Raw genomic sequence first — 17,707 nt, forward strand, 5'->3', positions numbered from 1 at the left:
GGTCTCGATCTCCTGACCTCGTGATCCGCCCGTCTCGGCCTCCCAAAGTGCTAGGATTACAGGCTTGAGCCACCGCGCCCGGCCTGGGGTTGATGACTTTTAAAGAACTGAGGAAGATATACCAATAAGGAAATTTACTATATGTGATAATTTTATTTTTTTATTTTTATTTTTGTAACAGAGTCTCGCTCTGTCGCCCAGGCTGGAGTGCAGTGGTGTGATCTTGGCTCACTGCAAGCTCCACCTTCCAGGTTCACGCCATTCTCCTGCCTCAGCCTCCTGAGTAGCTGGGACTACAGGTGCCTGCCACCATGCCCGGCTAATTTTTTGTATTTTTAGTAGAGACGGGGTTTCACCGTGTTAGCCAGGATGGTCTTGATCTCCTGACCTTGTGGTCCGCCCGCCTCGGCCTCCCAAAGTACTGAGATTACAGGTGTAAGCCACTGCGCCCGGCCACCTATGTGGTAGTTTTAAATGTAGAACAACAATCTTATGACTTTAACACCATTTTAGATATGACCTGCTGTTTATGTACTTATAGTGCAATAATGGGAAGGGGATCAACTGAGTAATAGGGAAGGGAATTTATTAATGTTAGGGGGCCAGAAACTTTATGGTGATATCATTTGATTCTCCTAGGAACCTATGAATTTCATATTATTACCCCATTTTAGAGATGAGAAAACTGATTCTCAGAGAATTTAAAAATTTGTCAAAAAATCACACAGCTGCTAAGTGGCAGAATCGAGATTTTTAGCAAAACTTCTATCTTTCCTGCTCCTGTATATCTATTTCTTAAAGGCATTTTTTTATTAATATTATATCTTAAAATATTTTTGTTGTTTTGGAATAGCTTTAATATTAATAATAGCTTTAGTGAAGGAATAATATTTCATTGTATCAATGGTGTACGATTTATCATTCTCTAATTGTTAGACTGCTGGATGTTTTCAGTTATTTTGCTATTATAGGTAGGTCTTTAGTGAGTGACTATCCATTTATATTTTTACCTTTATTAAATTTTTCCTTATAAAATTTTATTGGAGATAAATTAATGAATCAAAGATTATATTTCTCTTTTAGTGGCTCTTGTTACATAATACCATGTTGATTTCCAAAAGGATTTATTAAATTTGCTTTTTAAAAATAATTACTGGCTGGGCACAGTGGCTCACGCCTGTAATCCCAGCACTTTGGGAGGCTGAGGCGGGTGGATCACGAGGTCAGGAGTTCAAGACCAGCCTGGCCAAGATGGTGAAACCTCGTCTCTACTAAAAATACAAAAATTAGCCGGGTGCAGTGGTGTGCGCCTGCAGTCCCAGCTACTCAGGAGACTGAGGCAGGAGAATCGCTTGAACCCAGGCAGCAGAGGTTACAGTGAGCCGAGACCGTGCCATTGCACTCCAGCCTGGGCGACGGAGTGAGACGCTGTCAAAAAAAACAAAAAATTACCATACTCCATTTAACCAACTGTAAATATAAAATTGTACAGCATACATAGGGAATAACTTAAAGTGTATGTATCTCAGTAAAATAAAATAACAAAGCATCTATTTACCCTATCTAGAGTAAAATGGAGAAGCTGGGGAACCATCATATGGAAACAGCTGGAGAAGGCCCAAGAATAGAACTGTTTCTAAAGCTGATAGAGCCTGGGCACAGTGGCTTCTGCCTGTAATCCCAGCAGAGGCTGGGAGGCTGAGGCGAGAGGATCGCTTGAAGCTGGGAATTCGAGATTAGCCTGGGTAATAAAGCAAGACCCCATCTCTTAAAAAAAAAAAAAAGATGTTAGCTAGACAGTAGTGACAGTAGTTAGGAGTGAATGCACTTGAATTTGTTAGGGTGATGGTTTGTACCTGGTTTGCTGTAATTGGCAGGGTGTTGCAGTTAATCTTTACGAATTGAATTTGATGTAAATTAAGATCAAGCTATAATTTAAATTTGAATTTTAATCCCTCTTTGTTATAATCCCTTTCTGTTCTTCTCATCAGCCTTTCTTTGCTAACATTGTAATTCATGGTGAGAGAATTTTAAAGTTTGCTTCATTTGATTTGAGAAGCATTAGGAGACTGGCCTATTTTACTTGCAAACAGAAGGTTTATACTGAATATTTACATACAAGGATCATTATGTTTTAAACGTCACTATTTTTTTTCAGTAAATGACATGTTAGATCGCATTTTATTAAATCTAGAAAAGAGGACAAAGTTGGTGTCATTTCAGATAGTACAGTTACAGATGGTTTCTGTGAAAATATGTGCACGTTTATGCACAGTTGACCCTTGAACAACACAGGGGTTAGGGATGCTGACCTCCTGCTCAGTTGAACTGTGTGTTACTTCTGACTACCCAGAATTTCTACTGTTGAGCAGAAGCCTAACCAATGACATAAACAGTTGATTAACACATACTTTGTATATGTGTTATATACCATATTCTTGAATTAAGCTAGAGGAAAAAATATTATTAAGAAAATCATAAGGAAATAATTTACAATACTGTACTTCTGATACCATAGGTTCGTATTATCTGTTTACAAGATGAGTCTTCTGAAATGGCAGCAACCACAGCTGTAGATCTCAATCTACGGTCCCTATTAAGTGGACTGTCTAATCTATGGTCCAATTCAACATTTTCTTGTAAAGTCATGACATTTCTCTGCTTCTTGGGAGCACTGCCAGCATCACCAGTGGCACTTGGTATGGCTCCCATGGTGTTATTCAGGGTTTACAGTATAGCACTAAACACAATGAAAAAAACACAAGAACTGCAAGAGATCACTTTTTACTGTAATACACAATTTTCTGGAGAGATGAACTGCTCATGGGAAGATGATTAATGTCTCACGGTGTTTTAAGCGGATACACGCAACACTCAAGCTCATCCCAATAGCAACAGGAGGTGGCTGTGAAATTATTATGATAGTACAGTATGGAGTACAGTTAATTTTATGCAGTTATGATTTCATACTGCTTTATGTTTGTTTACATTTCTCTCAACTGTGAATGGTGTCATGTAACAATCTTAAGTGCGCATGTGTACGTTTCGATAAATTTTTAAGTTTTTATAATTTATATATATTTTATGTTAGTAGATGATAGACTAGTGTCTGCATATTTTTATGCATTCATGACATACCTAACTGTAAACATTTTTCAGTATTTCTAGGTTACCAGGTTCATCTGTGAGTTTTTTTCAAACTTGCACATCTTCAAAAATTTAAAAATATGTTTATTGAAAAAAATCCACAGGCAAGTGAACCCTCTCAGTTCAAAGCCATATTGTTCAGGGTCAATTGTATTATATTTCCATGTCATTTTTATAACTACCCATATTGGCTAAATCCAAAATGGTAGCTTACCTTTATTGGACTGATAATGATATCCCTTGATAGCTGGTAAAAGGAGCTGTTTTACCCAGCGTTTTCCCATCATCTTCCTTCTTTCCCATTGCATGATATGAATGGTAACAATGTACTTTTACCAGAGGCTTTGTTTATTGAGGATTAATGTGTTATAAGCAGTATAATAAAGGCTTAATTATTACATCTATTACCTCTCTCAAGATTTGCATGAAGTCCACACTATCATTCCCATTTTGCATACTAAAGAAACAATTCTAGTGCTTTGTGGGGGCTGTGACGGGAAGATCGCTTGAGTCTAGAAGTTCAAGGCCAGCCAGGACAACATAGTGAGACCCCCCTTCTCTACTAAACAAAAAAAAAATCAGCCGGGCATGGTGTTGTGCACCTGTAGTCTCAGTTACTCGGGTGGCTGAGGTGGGAGGATCACTCAAGCTCAGAAATTTGAGGCTGCAGTGAGCCATGATTGTGCCACTGCACTCCAACCTGGGCATTAAAGCAAGACCCAGACACTGTCTCTTAAAAAAAGACAGGCGAAGTGACTTGCTGAAGTTAGTAAATGGAAGAATTGCGAGTTTAATCTAGAATCTGTGACCTGAAACCCATCATTTTAACTTCTCTCATATTGTATGCTGTGTACATTTTTAGTTAATTGACTATAACACTCATGGTTACATGCTTTAGCCTTTAGTCTCCTCTACCTTACAATCCATTTACTTAAGAAAATCTTCACATTCTCTTTTTGAACCTAAAATACTCATGATGATACTTTGATGCTGACAAGTAGTTCTAGGAATAGAGGGCAGAGGGCAGGAGAGATCATCTTTAGTCAGACAAGTTGTAATTTTGTTTGGTTTTTAAAGGTAGGTGTTTGGTGTAGGTTTCTTTGAAGGCAATTTATGTATGGTGAGGGGAATATAGTTTACTTTAGAAAGTAGATGCTTACTATTAATTGGTATCAATGAATCAGTATTTTCTATGGAATTTAAACAACTGTTTAAGGGTTACAAGGTCTTGTTTTTACCAAGTGAGGATTCAGTTGAAATGCTTTACTGTTTTAAGCCTCCTCCCCTTACTCCTTGGAGATGTGGATGGGATTGATTAAAAAAAAAAAAAAAAAAAAGAATTATATTGATGTTTTCTTTGGATAAAGTTGTTAAAATAATGAGTTGATTCATTAGGCTCCTCCAAAGGTAGATAATGATGCTTTCTGATTTCTTAAAAGCTCCTGGGTTTAAACATTTGTTATGTTTCCATCCATTGCAGTTATCCATATTGATATTCCAGTTGTTCCAAGGGAATCTCTTTAAGTTGGTTCCTGAGCACTTTTGATGCCACATTAGTGGTCTTTGATAGCTTTCTTGCTGTCTAGTATGACCTCAAGGGTGTTCCAGGCCTGTCTTCTTCTGTCCTCCCCAGGTCTGGAAATAGCCAAATGTCCAAGGAGCCTTGGTTTCTTTTTCTAACTGCTATAGTCTTTCTCACTCAACTATCCTTTGTAGCTCCTTAAAAAATGTATTTTTATAAAAAAAGAATGTAACTCTTCATCCACCTGTCTCTCTACGGAAAGATAGAAATATATCTTGGAAGGAATTGGTATTAATAGCCTCCAAAGCAATGGTTCTCAAATTTTTTTTATCTCAAGACTCTAAAACTTTTAAAATTATTAAGGGCTCTCAACACCTTGTGCTTTTGTAGGTAAATGTCAATCGGTATTCGCCATATTAAAAATTAAAACTAAGATTTAAAAATGACCTATTAATTCATTTTAAAACCATGGTAAACCCATTATATGTGTACATAATATATTTTTTGAGAAATGATTACATTTTCTAAAACAAAAATATTTAATGAGACAAGTGGGATTGCTTTATTTTTTTAATAAATTCTTTAATGTCCAGCATAAGAGAAGACAGCTGGATTCCTATATCTGCTTGTACATTTAATCTATCACTGTATGTTGTTTTGTTTGAGGTATATAAAGAAAACCTGGTTTCAGATATGTGGTTAGAAAAGGGAAGAATATTTTAATAACCTTTCAGATAATTGTGAATATTCTTCTTTGGTACTACATCAAAACTTGACAAATAGTATCTTAAAAGTTAATTGGAATGTGGAATCTACAATTATAACTGTGAACATTCTGTACTCTTATATTAAAGTCCCTTAGTCTATCTTGTACTTTGAATGACTCTTTTACTCCTTCGGTTGTTTGGAAAATACTGATTCTTGGTGAGTGATACAGATCTTCCAAATCTTGACACCTTATGTGATACAGTATCAAAAAAAATCAAATCTGTTGATACCACCACAGATCTCATCAGAAAAATCTTTAAATATTGGGACGTTGTCAGGCTCACAATGGCAAATGCAAATTTTCAAAAATTACAATTTTTACTTGAAAGCCTGAATCCTGCCGCCTCCCAACCTCCCACTATCTTGCCAGGTCTTATTAACTAACACTTGACAAGGAATGGAGCATTGGCTGTGTTTGAGCAGCTGCCCCCTGCTAGTGTGTAATTCAGGAAATTGGGAACATGGGAATGTTTTTGGGTGATATGGTCTGTGTCTGCCCTATCCTGAGCTTTCCCCTGGTGGCTGAGAGCCTGAATTTTATAATTTACAAGAAAATGGCTGCCAGATACAAAAGATTAAATAACCATAGTTTGAGTGTCAGTTATTTTTTCACATAGAAATGGTATTCTACAAAAAAGTGGGTAGTTCAGTTTGCAACCCAAATGCTTTCCTTTGACAACCATTATTTTGGTGTGTAGCAGAAACTTTTTATGCATACTTCTATTACCTCACCTAGCACATTAGAGATGTGTACCCAACGGTTGAGAAACAATAAAATTAATAGCCCTTACTGACTCATCAAGGACTTCCTTAGGTGAAACTGGAATGTTTATTTTTAATTGTGATAAATACATGGACCAAGTACAGTATGACCTTGATTCATGCTAAGATACTAGCAGGTTTTCCCACAATTACTTTTGTACCATGACTTAGTGTCAATACAGTGAAAAAGGCAAATAATATCTTAATATTATTATGAAATTACATATAGGTAAAAAAATACATATATATATGTATGTATAGAAATTTTGAGACAGTGTCTCATTCCATCACCCAGGCTGGAGTGTAGTGGTGTGATCTTGGCTCACTGCAATGTGTGCCTCCTGGGTACAAGCAATTCTCGTGCCTCAGCTTCCTGAGTAGCCGGGATTACAGGTGCCCACCGTCACACCCAGCTCATTTATGTATTTTTAGTAGAGACAGGGTTTTGCCATCTTGACCAGGCTGGTCTCGCAACTCCTGACCTCAAGTGGTTTGCCTGCCTTGGCCTCCCAAAGTGCTAGGATTACAGGCATGAGCTACTGTGCCTGGCCTAAAATAATATTTTGACCTGGAAGACTCCCAGGGGTTCATGGACCATACTTTAAGAACCCCTGCTTTAAGTTATTTGAAAATATCCAGAAGCCTATATTAGTCTTTATTAATCTGCCCACTTTCGTGTTTTTAACTTGGATTTCTTCAGTTTCTACAAGTGCAGGTAAATGACATTAATTTAGAACTCAGTTTTACCATTTTTGCTTTGCAAGCATTGCAAACATTGCATATAAAATTTTATTGCAGGCCGGGCATGGTGGCTCATGCCTGTAATCCCAGCACTTTGGGAGGCCAAGGCGGGCGGATCACGAAGTCAGGAGATCGAGACCATCCTGGCCAGTGTGGTGAAATCCCATCTCTACTAAAAATACAAAAATTAGCCGGGCATGGTGGTGCGCCTGTAATCCCAGCTACTCGGGGCGCTGAGGCAGGAGAATCGCTTGAACCTGGGAGGCAGAGATTGCAGTGAGCCGAGATCACGCCACTGCACTCCAGCCTGGTGACAGAGCAAGACTCTATCTCAACAAAACAAAACAAAACAAAACAAAACAAAACAAAACCTTTATTGCAAATGAGCAGAGTTTTCAGCTACATGATCATTTTTGAAGACTGAATAGATATTAATATTTGGCTATACTGTGTCAGTAAATTGAGTGTTAAACCTACACTCCAGAATTAAACAGTTTTAGTGTGAGTTTGAGGTATTCCTTGCTTGTATTAATGTGACTGTAAGAGAAGTTGTAGATCACATTTGCCTGTTTATTTTTTCTTCATTTCTTAGTAGCTAATTCCATCCCTCTTCACCCTTTAAACTAGAGCAGTTGTCACCCTTTGAACTAGAACAGCTAAAATCACTTGAGCCTTTATGTATAGGAACATTTAGAGTTAGGGAAGTGGGAAGAATCCTTCACAGTGTAATTCATTCCTAATCAAAATTTCCCCCCCTGGGCTTCATTGGAGTTGGGGGTGGGATAGTGAGTGCCTATGTGTCAGACTTTTGAAGTTTAATTTCATTCTGACTTGGAATTATTCTCATAAAAAAAAAAAACATCAAAACAACATAGCTTCTAGCGCTTTATTAAAAGGTTAAATCCTTAGGTGGTGGTGGTAGTATTGGGGAACGCAAGTCATTCTGGACACTGCCATCTGTTTCAGTTTTTGCCATCAGTGAGAAACTGCCTCCAACACTGCTAGTTAATTAGGCCTTTAGAGCTTGGGTGTTTGTTGTTTTGTTTAGCTTCTATGGGGAGGTTTTCGCCAGCACTGAATAACAGTAGCCAGATATCAGTTAACCTATTTATGCCTAAGTGTTCCATTATTGGAACACTAAGCTTGTGGGAGTTATTTGTATCCTACTGCTTGAGGTCTTCTCCACGGTCTGATTTTTCACAAAAAAACCAACTTGCTACCTCTGGTGTAAATGGGTTAATAGGACAAATGTTAAAAAATATTTGAAAATATTGTAACAAATTATTAACCTATAGAATACACTGGCAACATATCACTACATTGGTAATATATCAGTACATTGTCTTATATAAACATTCGGCCTTATATAAACATTCGGCATTAATTCTAGTTTGATTCAGCTTCTTTTTTAGGTTGAGAATATTATATTTCCCTGTTTAAGAGTTCTTTTAGTTATTCAAAGATTATAGCAGATATTCTGACAGGGCATATTATAAAAACGTTGATTGTGAACATGTTAAAAGCTTCTCTTCAGTATTTTCTTTTTATAAACCACCTGTTGTCTTATGTGCATAGCATATACATTTGAACAAAGTGCTCATCACTTGTCAGCCATCAGTGGCAGCATAGAAATTACTTGTGGTACTTGCTTTGCAAGAAATTCTTTTGTATTTGTGACATCAGCTTTGTTTTATACAATTAAAGTATTACACGCTAGAATAATCTAAATTACAACCACCAAATGGTGATGTAGTTCTTCTTCCCTTGAACTGAATTTGTTTACTGAATGTGTGCAGCTATTGACTATTATTTAACACGACAGTTTCATAAAAATCTCTCCCTTATTTTGGTAGCAAATAAGAAGGTGGTTGTATTATTAAAGGTATTTCTCAATTTTAAAATGTACTTTGAATAAATATTACATTAAGAGATAAAATGTGGAAAACCCCATGTGTGTGAAAATCCTTCAATTATACAATTTGATTTTCAAATGAAATTTAATACTCTTAATATGATACATTCATGATCACTTTAATAGTATTTTTCTAATTTTTAAATTCCCAGTTAAAAGCATTTTGTACTCATTTTAATTCATTTTCTTCTGTTAAAAGAACAAAATATAACTGATTAAAACTTAAGATTGATATTAGCATAAATATTTAGACTGTTAGATAACTTCTTTTATATTTGCATGAGCATTAACTCTACACAGCAAATCTAGATGCTTAGAGAACCATACCAATGGATTCTAAGTAATTGAGTTTTTTCCCTTTGATGTTTTGTTAAATAATCCTGGTTATGATTTATTTAAGTAAGTTAACAGTACTAGTATATTGACATTATTTGAGTTGACAAGGATTTTTAGATAATTATTTCAAAAAACATGTTTTGGGACTAATGGAATAAAATTACTCATTTAAAGTAAGTTTATTATCTTGTACTTTGTAAAAAGCTTTAAGAATGTCACTGTTGTTTAATAATAGGTAAAAGGTATATTTAGTTTTTATTTTAATAACAAGTAAAAGGCATAGTGTAAGGATGTTTTTAAAAGTAGCCAGTGGTATGCCTCTGCAATATAATTGGCTTGCTAAACCTCAATAATAGTTTGCATACAGAAGCTCTACATGAATTCAGTGATTAAAAAGCAGGAAACTACTTAAAATAAGACCTTTTGTTCTTTTTAGAAACAGTCTAAATGGGAACTTTGTATTTGCAAGAACAAGATTTGGCATTTCTTTTTCACTGCTTGGTTGCTTTGATGTGAGTGGTATAATGTAGTGGACATTAGTATATAAGTAAATGATTAAATGAGTCATAAGATGGAACATCTGCCTGAGAAGGCCTTTCAGACAGCATGAGTTATGTTGTTGAAGTCTCTAATCAGTGCATCTGTCCCTGAGACTTCAGTTGGTACAAGGATAGTTTTCTATTTTGGATTAGTTACTATATGAAGACAGCATATTTAAAAAAATTTTTTTCATGCATGCAACTGGAAAATTTGTGCCTGTGATATTGGAATAAAAAAATTACAGCAGTGATTTTTTTTGAGCATAGTAATAAATAAAGGATAGCAATAAGTGTATAAATTTTAACTTTTATATGCCTTAAAGTGGTTATTTATGGTAGGATTTTACATTACAGACCCATAAGTCTTAATGTCTTACCTGAGGAAATATTCTTAGAAATAATGGTATTATAACAGGAGATAAATTCAGATGGAGGCTGAAGCACAGCAGGATTCAGATAGGATATTTAACTGAAACTGCAGACCATGTTGTGGGTCCCTTCCGATCTGGAATATTACCATAGTTTCAAAATTGCACAGAGAGAGAAAGAGAGAATATGAATATGTACGTTCATATGTTGTATACAAGATAAAAACTCCTAACCAAAAGCACATTGTAGAATACCAGAGGATGATGACATAGAGTTGTGGTAAATGTATGTATGTTTTATTCTTTATAATCAGCAAGTCACAGGAGACAAATTCTTGTGATCATAATTTTCACTAAAGGGTGCAATCGAAAGAAGAAGTTGGCTCTTCTTTCCTTCAAAAATTTATACTTAGCTGTTCAATTAAACTTTTTTACAAGAAAATAATGAGTGTAATTAAATGAGAATACGGGGGTTTGAATAAGAATTGGCACATGTTAATTTACATATTGGGATTTTTAAATCTTTGAAATATAGACCAGTCATCAGGAAATATTTTTATTTTAAACAGCGGTTTTAAAAAGTTGTGAGGCCCTCTAGTTTTTGCCCTGGAGTGTAGAGAACTGGAAGGAGTATCACTCCTACCCTCACAATGAAAAGGAACCTGACTAACTTTAAAATGTAAGGATATACAGTGCCTGTGGGGATGGAGGAGACATGAACACACACTCAACTTGGGTAGACACAATGGTACACCAGTGAGAAGAGTTCAGCTAGAATTGGGACAGATTAGTGAAGGTTGAGTCCACGCCAGCAAGAATTTGTGATATCCGTGAAGGCTGCAGAAACTGGGGGACCTGGTACCCTCTTGTATATTCCTTCTTCACTAGTGGATGGGGTAAGAATCCCAGCAGATGGGAAATGGGAAAGAGTCCCCAAAAGTATGCGACGTGGCACACACCCTGGGGACAAGAACAGTGGTGACAGGTAGCTTCTCCCTTCTCTCCACTATACAACAAAAGCCGTCATCTGGGAACAGTGGAGTGGGAAGGAAGTAGTAAGCACAGCAAGCCTTAGGGCCTTGATGAAATTCTGAAATTCAGTGCAGTTGGGGAGAGGAAAGTGCGTGCACGTGTGTGTCTACTTTGTCAGGAATATGCTGGGCCCGCAACTGTGGTTTAGGGCAGGAGGATAGATAACTGATACAGCTGTATCCTCAAGACCCAGCATGACATGTGACTAAGGCTGAGGCTTGCTCAGAACAACAGAGGATTGGTCTGGGTCCCCAACCATTAACTAACAGGTTTCTAATAATAATTGGTCTGGGTCACCACCAAACTAACAGGTTTCTAATAATAATTAACAGCTGCTGGGTGAGAGACAGGAGAGGAAAGAATAGACAACGATTCCTGGTGTAAAGGAAAGAGCTAAACTCACAATAGAATAGACATTACTCTGATAAATTTTAAGCCCCATCATAAAAACAAGATATTTCTACAGGAGTTTAAAGCCTGTAGTATACTGAGGGTAACAGTAGTGCTAACTTCAAACCCAGACCAATTCCTAACTAGATAAACTCTAACCCTTCAGTAAAACCTAGGAGAGGAAAAGACTTGCCCCGTTTTCGGCATTAAAAACTATTTAGTTTCTACTGTTGCACACAAGAGGATCAGCTCCCAACAACAACAAGAACAACACTAGATGAATTTAAAAAGCAAGAAAAAACACACTCAGGGATAAAGCAGTCATTGAAACAAGCCTTAGATGGCTGGGCACAGTGACTCACACCTGTAATCCCAGCACTTTGGGAGGCCAAGGTGGGTGGATCACCTGAGGTCAGGAGTTTAAGACCAGCTTGGCCAACATGGTGAAACCTCATCTCTACTAAAAATATAGAAATTAGCCCGGCATGGTGGTGCACACCTGTAATCCCAGCTACTCAGGAGGCTGAGGCACGAGAATCACTTGAATCCAGGGGGCGGAGGTTGTAGTGAGCTGAGATCATGCCACTGCACTCAAGAAAAAAAGAAAGAAAATAAATAATGACCAAGAATTTTAAGAAATAATGACCAAGAATTTTCCAAAATTAATGGGAGACAAAACCATAGGTCCAAAAAGCTCAAGAGAATAACAAGCAGGATAAATACCACACACATATGCTTACACATATGGACATGTAATGTTCAAGCTGCTTAAAATGAGAGTTAACGAGTAAATCTCCAAGGCACCCAGAGAAAAAGGTAACATTATATATGGAGAACAATGATAGGAAGTTTATGTGATGGCTGACTTTTCATAATTATGGAGGCTAGGAGACAGTGGAATGACCCTGTTGAAGTGCTGAAAGAAAAAAACTCAGCCCAGAAATCTATGCCTAATGAAAATATTTTTCAAAAATGAAACAGAAATAGTCTTTCATAGGCAAACAAAGGCTAGGAATTCATTGCCAGTAGACCTACTCTACAAGAAATATTAAAGCAAGTTATTTAGGCAGATGGAATAAATGAAGGAAAAAATTGATATTTTATTGTTAATTGTTCTGAAACAAGAATCAGCAAACTTTTTATATAAAGATTAAATAATAAATATTATAGCCTTTGAGGGTCATACAGTTTTTGAAACTACTCAACTTTGCAGTTGTCGTGTGAAATACGAATGAATGAATGAATGAGCACATAGCAAATCTGAAGTGGTGTGTAGGCTGAGTATCTCTAAAAATTCAAAATTAAAATGCTTCAAAATCTGAAACTTTTTGAGGGCTGATGATGCTCAAAGGAAATGCTTGTAGGAACATTTTAGATTTTGGACTTTTAGATTATGGATGCTTAACTGATAAGTATAATGCACATATTCCAAAATCCAAAAAAAATCCGAAATCTGAAACACTTCTGGTTTCAGGCATTTTGGATAAGGGATACTTATAATATCATTTAAAGGTGTACTCAGGTTAATGAAAAATGTATGTTGTAAACCTTTAGACAGCTACTGGAAGTTTTGAAATAGAGGCATAATAATAAATCTATAGAAGAGATAAAATGGAATTATTAAAAAATCCTTAGCACAAGTCAGAGAAAGAGGAAGAAAGAAAGAATAGCTGGAACAAGTAGAAAATTGCTAGCAAGATGGTAGATTTTAGTCCAGTCATATCAATAATATTATATGTGAATATTCTGAATCAGGGATTGACAAACTGCTACCAACTATTTTCATTTGCTTGTACACATGTGCTGTGATCGAGAGAATTCCTGGACTTAGAGCGCATCTAGAATTTAGATAGCCATAAACATGTGCATGAGGAAGAATTTAGATAATGCAGGGTGTGGCCCACGAGTTTACTGGTAATTTTTTTTCAAGAAACGATTTTTGGTTGGGTGTAGTGACTCATGCCTGTAATCCCAGCACTGTGGAAGACCAAGTTGAGAGGACTGCTTGAGGTCAGGAGTTTGAGACCAGCCTGGGCAACACAGTGAGACCCCATATCTACACAAATTTTAAAAAATAATAAATTAGCCGAGTATGTGACGGGTGCCTCTAGTCCCAGCTACTCAGTAGGCTGAGGCGGGAAGATCACCTCAGCACAGTAGTTCAAGGCTGCAGTGAGCTGTGATTGCATCTCTGCATTCTAGCCTGGGCGACAGAGTCAGAGCCAGGACCCTGTCTTCACAAAAGAAAAAAAAAAAAAAGAAAAAGAATTTTCATTTTAGGGGAAAACATTGACTTGGGTGAATGTGGGTTGAGATAAAAGGGGACATTGTGTTTTAGACTTCAGGAACACTTTTCTGAAATAAAAGAGAAAGTGTTATTGTAAACACATGCTGAAGTTGTTCTGTCTTGTCAGTTTCCTAAATGACATTGGATCAGGAATTATTTTTCTGTATATACATACATTTTTAAGTATAAATTATATATTTATGTTGTACAACATAATGTTTTCATATATGTATACATTGTGGATTGGCTGAATCAAGGTGTTTAATGTATACCTTACCTCATATACTTGTCATTTTTTTTGATTGGGGTAACACTTGAAATCTACTGTTAGCAATTTTCAAGGATACAAATATAGTATTAACTATACTTACTGTTATGTACAATAGAACTCTTGAATGGATTCTTCTTGTCTAACTGAAATTTTATATCCTTTGACCAAGAGTTACTTTCTAATGTAAGAAGTTTTCAAAATTGATTTGTGAAACATAACCTATTATTAGGTATACACCCATTATTCCTAGAGCTAAGGTATATTCTTTTCCTTTGGAATACTGCTGAATGTACTAAAATCGGAATGCTTCCACATTACTCTTTGATAATTACTAACGTGTGGTTGATCAAAATCTGTTCTTAATATTGTGCTTGTAACTTTCATGTAAATCATTTGAAGCAGTACTTACTGCCTTTGAAGGTAGAATTTCATATATTCAACATAGAAGTAACCCAATATTTGGAAATAGGTCCGTGTATTTTAGTCCCAGCTTTGTAACTTACTAGTTTTGTGCAAGGAGTAGCATTTAAGCTTCATGAGTCTCAGTTTCCTCATATGTGAAATGGAGATGATTTCATATTTGGTTTATAGTCATAATGAGATATATGTCAAATATTAATTACTGAGAAATACTATACAAATTTAAATCCAAAAGTAATTGTTTTGAATATATAATTACATATGTGGCACAGAAGTAAAATAGACATAAAGGTATACGCTGAGAAGGCTTACTCCTTGTCTGTATCTACCATGTCCCCCCTCACGCCCACAGCATTTATTTTTACTATTCCTTATGTATTTTTCTGTAATTTCTTTATATAAATATAAACAAATGCAATTAAAATTTTTTTTCTCTTTCCTGAATGAAAAATAGCCTACAACGTACACTGAAGTACCTTACTTTTGGCATTTGCAATCTCCTAGAGGGCCTCCACAGCAGCACACAGTTATTGTTTTCATTTTTCTTCTCAGATGCATTTTATTTCATTGTATGGCTGTAACGTTGTTTATTGAGATCGTTCAGTATTGGTGGGTACTTGAGTGTTTTCCAGTTTTTTTTTTTTTTTTGCTCTTTTTGCTCTGATTGTATTATAATGCCACAAGGCCAAATTCATAATTCAGTATATATGTCATTTTATACATGTATAGTGAATGGGAGATAGGTTTACAAAAATGGGATTGTTGGGTCAAAGAGAAAATGCATCAGTAATTATGGTAGATATTTAAGTTTCCCATTTAGGAGTTATACCATTTTTGCACTGCTACCAACAGTGTATGTGAATGCCTATTTCTCTATGCCCTTGCCAGAAGAATGTGTTAAACCTACATATTTTTTGCACTTTTCTAGGAGAGAAATGATATGTTGGTATAGTTTTACTTTGCTTTTCTCATTATGAGTCAGTGAGGCTGAACATCTCTTCATATTTAAGAGCTATTTTTTTAATGGATTGCCTGTTCATGTTGCTTGTCCCTTATCGTATTGTTCTTTCTTTCATTTTTAAATTTCTTAACAACTAAGACTTCTTTATAGATATCAGCCCTATGTTGTATGAGTTGCAGATGTTTTTTCCAAGTTTGTCATTTGTACTTTAGCTTTCTTTGTGATGTCTTGTGCTATTCAAATTTTTTTTTAGTTGATCTGAGTCATCAGAAAGGTTTTCCTCAATCCCTGGTTACAAAATAATTTACCTATATTTTCTTTTTTTATGATTTCGTTTACATTTACAGTTTATATGCACTGAGACATAGATCCTACCTTTTTATTTTTTTTTGCAAACAGCCCTTTGGTTGTTCAATACTTTTTATTAAAAAGTCTATGGATTTGAGTTGCTTTTATCATATGCTAGATTCCTGTGAGTATTTGGGCTCATTTCAGATCTTCCTATTCGTTTCATCAATCTGCCAATATATTAATTTCTTAATGCCACACCTTTTATATAATTAAGATATAGTAATACAAGGTGAATATCTCTTATCTGAAGTGCTTGGGATCAGAAGTGTTTTGGATTTTGGATTTTTTCAGATTTTGGAACATTTGCATATACATAATGAGATATCTTGGGTATGGGACTCAAGTCTAAACATGAAATTTATTTATGTTTCATATACGCCTTACACACATAGCTGAAAGTAATTTCATACAATATTTTTAATAATTTTGTGCATGAAACAAAAGTTTGTATATGTCAAACCATCAGAAAGCAAAGTTGTCACTGTCTCAGCCACTCATGGCGACAATCTGTAGTTGTTTTGCATCACCATCCTTCCTGACTCTGAATTTATATGCTGCTGATTAAGCAGCCATTTTCTTACACTTATTTACATGTAAGTACTTAACAGTAAATGTAACATATCATTAATATGTGAAAAGATGATGTGTTCAGGGTAACTCAGCAGCACAGTAGCATCACCAGAATACCCATGTCAGCTGTTAGACAACAACAACAACCAACAGCAGTAGGCTTTCAGTCTCCATCTATGATGCTGTGTTTTGATAAGAAGGTTACTGTATACTGTATTTATTTATTTATTTAGGAGAAAAGAAATATTAGAGGCAAGTGAAGGACTAGAAAGTGGGTTTTGTAGGCATGAGGAGACATTCTGCTGGATGGTTTTTTAAAATGTTTGCTTCAGATCATCTGCCTCATTAATCATGTTTTTTTGTCTTAGCAACCTGTCTTTGATTTTATAAACTGATGTGATTCCTTGTTCTGTTATGAACACATGCTGTTCTAGTCCTTTTATAAGCCCATCACACATTTTCACCATGTGGTCTATATGTACTTCTGCAGAATTAACGTCCTCTTCATCATTGGTATTATCATGATCACCTTGATTCAGAACAATTTTGGCCGTTTAACCATTGGTCAATGAATGAACAACTGGAGCCTCATTATTGATGTTAAAAATGTCTTTGATATTCGCTTATTCCAGCTTGCTGACAGACTCTGAAGGTATATAGTTTGCATATATAAGGAGGTCAGGCATCATTTTTTCTCACTGGACATACAGAATCCTTCACAGTCACCACCTTGTTCATCATCATCACTCAATATAGTCACAGGACAGAGGTTGTGTCTTTAGTTACTGTGTTCCAAGCATTGGCAACAGCATATGTGGCATCCTTCATGCTAAACTCCTTTTGAAAACTTTCCATACCGATGCCTCTGTTCACTGCTACTAGCATGCTATTCAAGAAAGTGTTTTTATATTTACTCTTCATTGATCTAAGGATACCCTGGTCACATGACTTAGTTAAAGAAGTCACATTGGAGGAAAGCACATGGCATAAACATTACTTTTGATGAGAATTTCAGCTGGAGGATGAGCAAAACAATTTCCAGGGAACAGCAAGATCTTGTAGTTGTCATTCAGTCCTGCTGGTACAAAATGTTTGTGAAACCAATTAGAAATGGTGTCTGTGGTGATCCATATCTTTTTGTTAGCATAATGGACTGGTAAGAAGTTCACTCCTTGAAAATAGCAAGGATGCAAGCTTTTGGCTCTCACAGCAAGTGTGCCTGCTGTATTAGCACATCCTAGCACAGGTATTCTGTTGTTGGCATCCTTAATTCCTTAGGAACAATCTTATTACCTGTAGTCAGTATCTTTCTGGGGCAATAACACCAAAA

The 17,707-nt window shown here is 36.0% G+C and overlaps 1 protein-coding gene across 1 annotated transcript in view; it reads left to right on the forward strand.

The window, feature by feature from the left end:
• Positions 1-17,707, forward strand: part of OLA1 (Obg like ATPase 1) — a 178,076-nt gene that overhangs the window by 43,325 nt on the left and 117,044 nt on the right. The window lies entirely within an intron of this gene.

Source organism: Trachypithecus francoisi, unplaced genomic scaffold (genome assembly GCF_009764315.1).
Source record: "Trachypithecus francoisi isolate TF-2019V2 unplaced genomic scaffold, Tfra_2.0 Lachesis_group13, whole genome shotgun sequence".
Lineage (NCBI taxonomy): Eukaryota > Metazoa > Chordata > Mammalia > Primates > Cercopithecidae > Trachypithecus > Trachypithecus francoisi.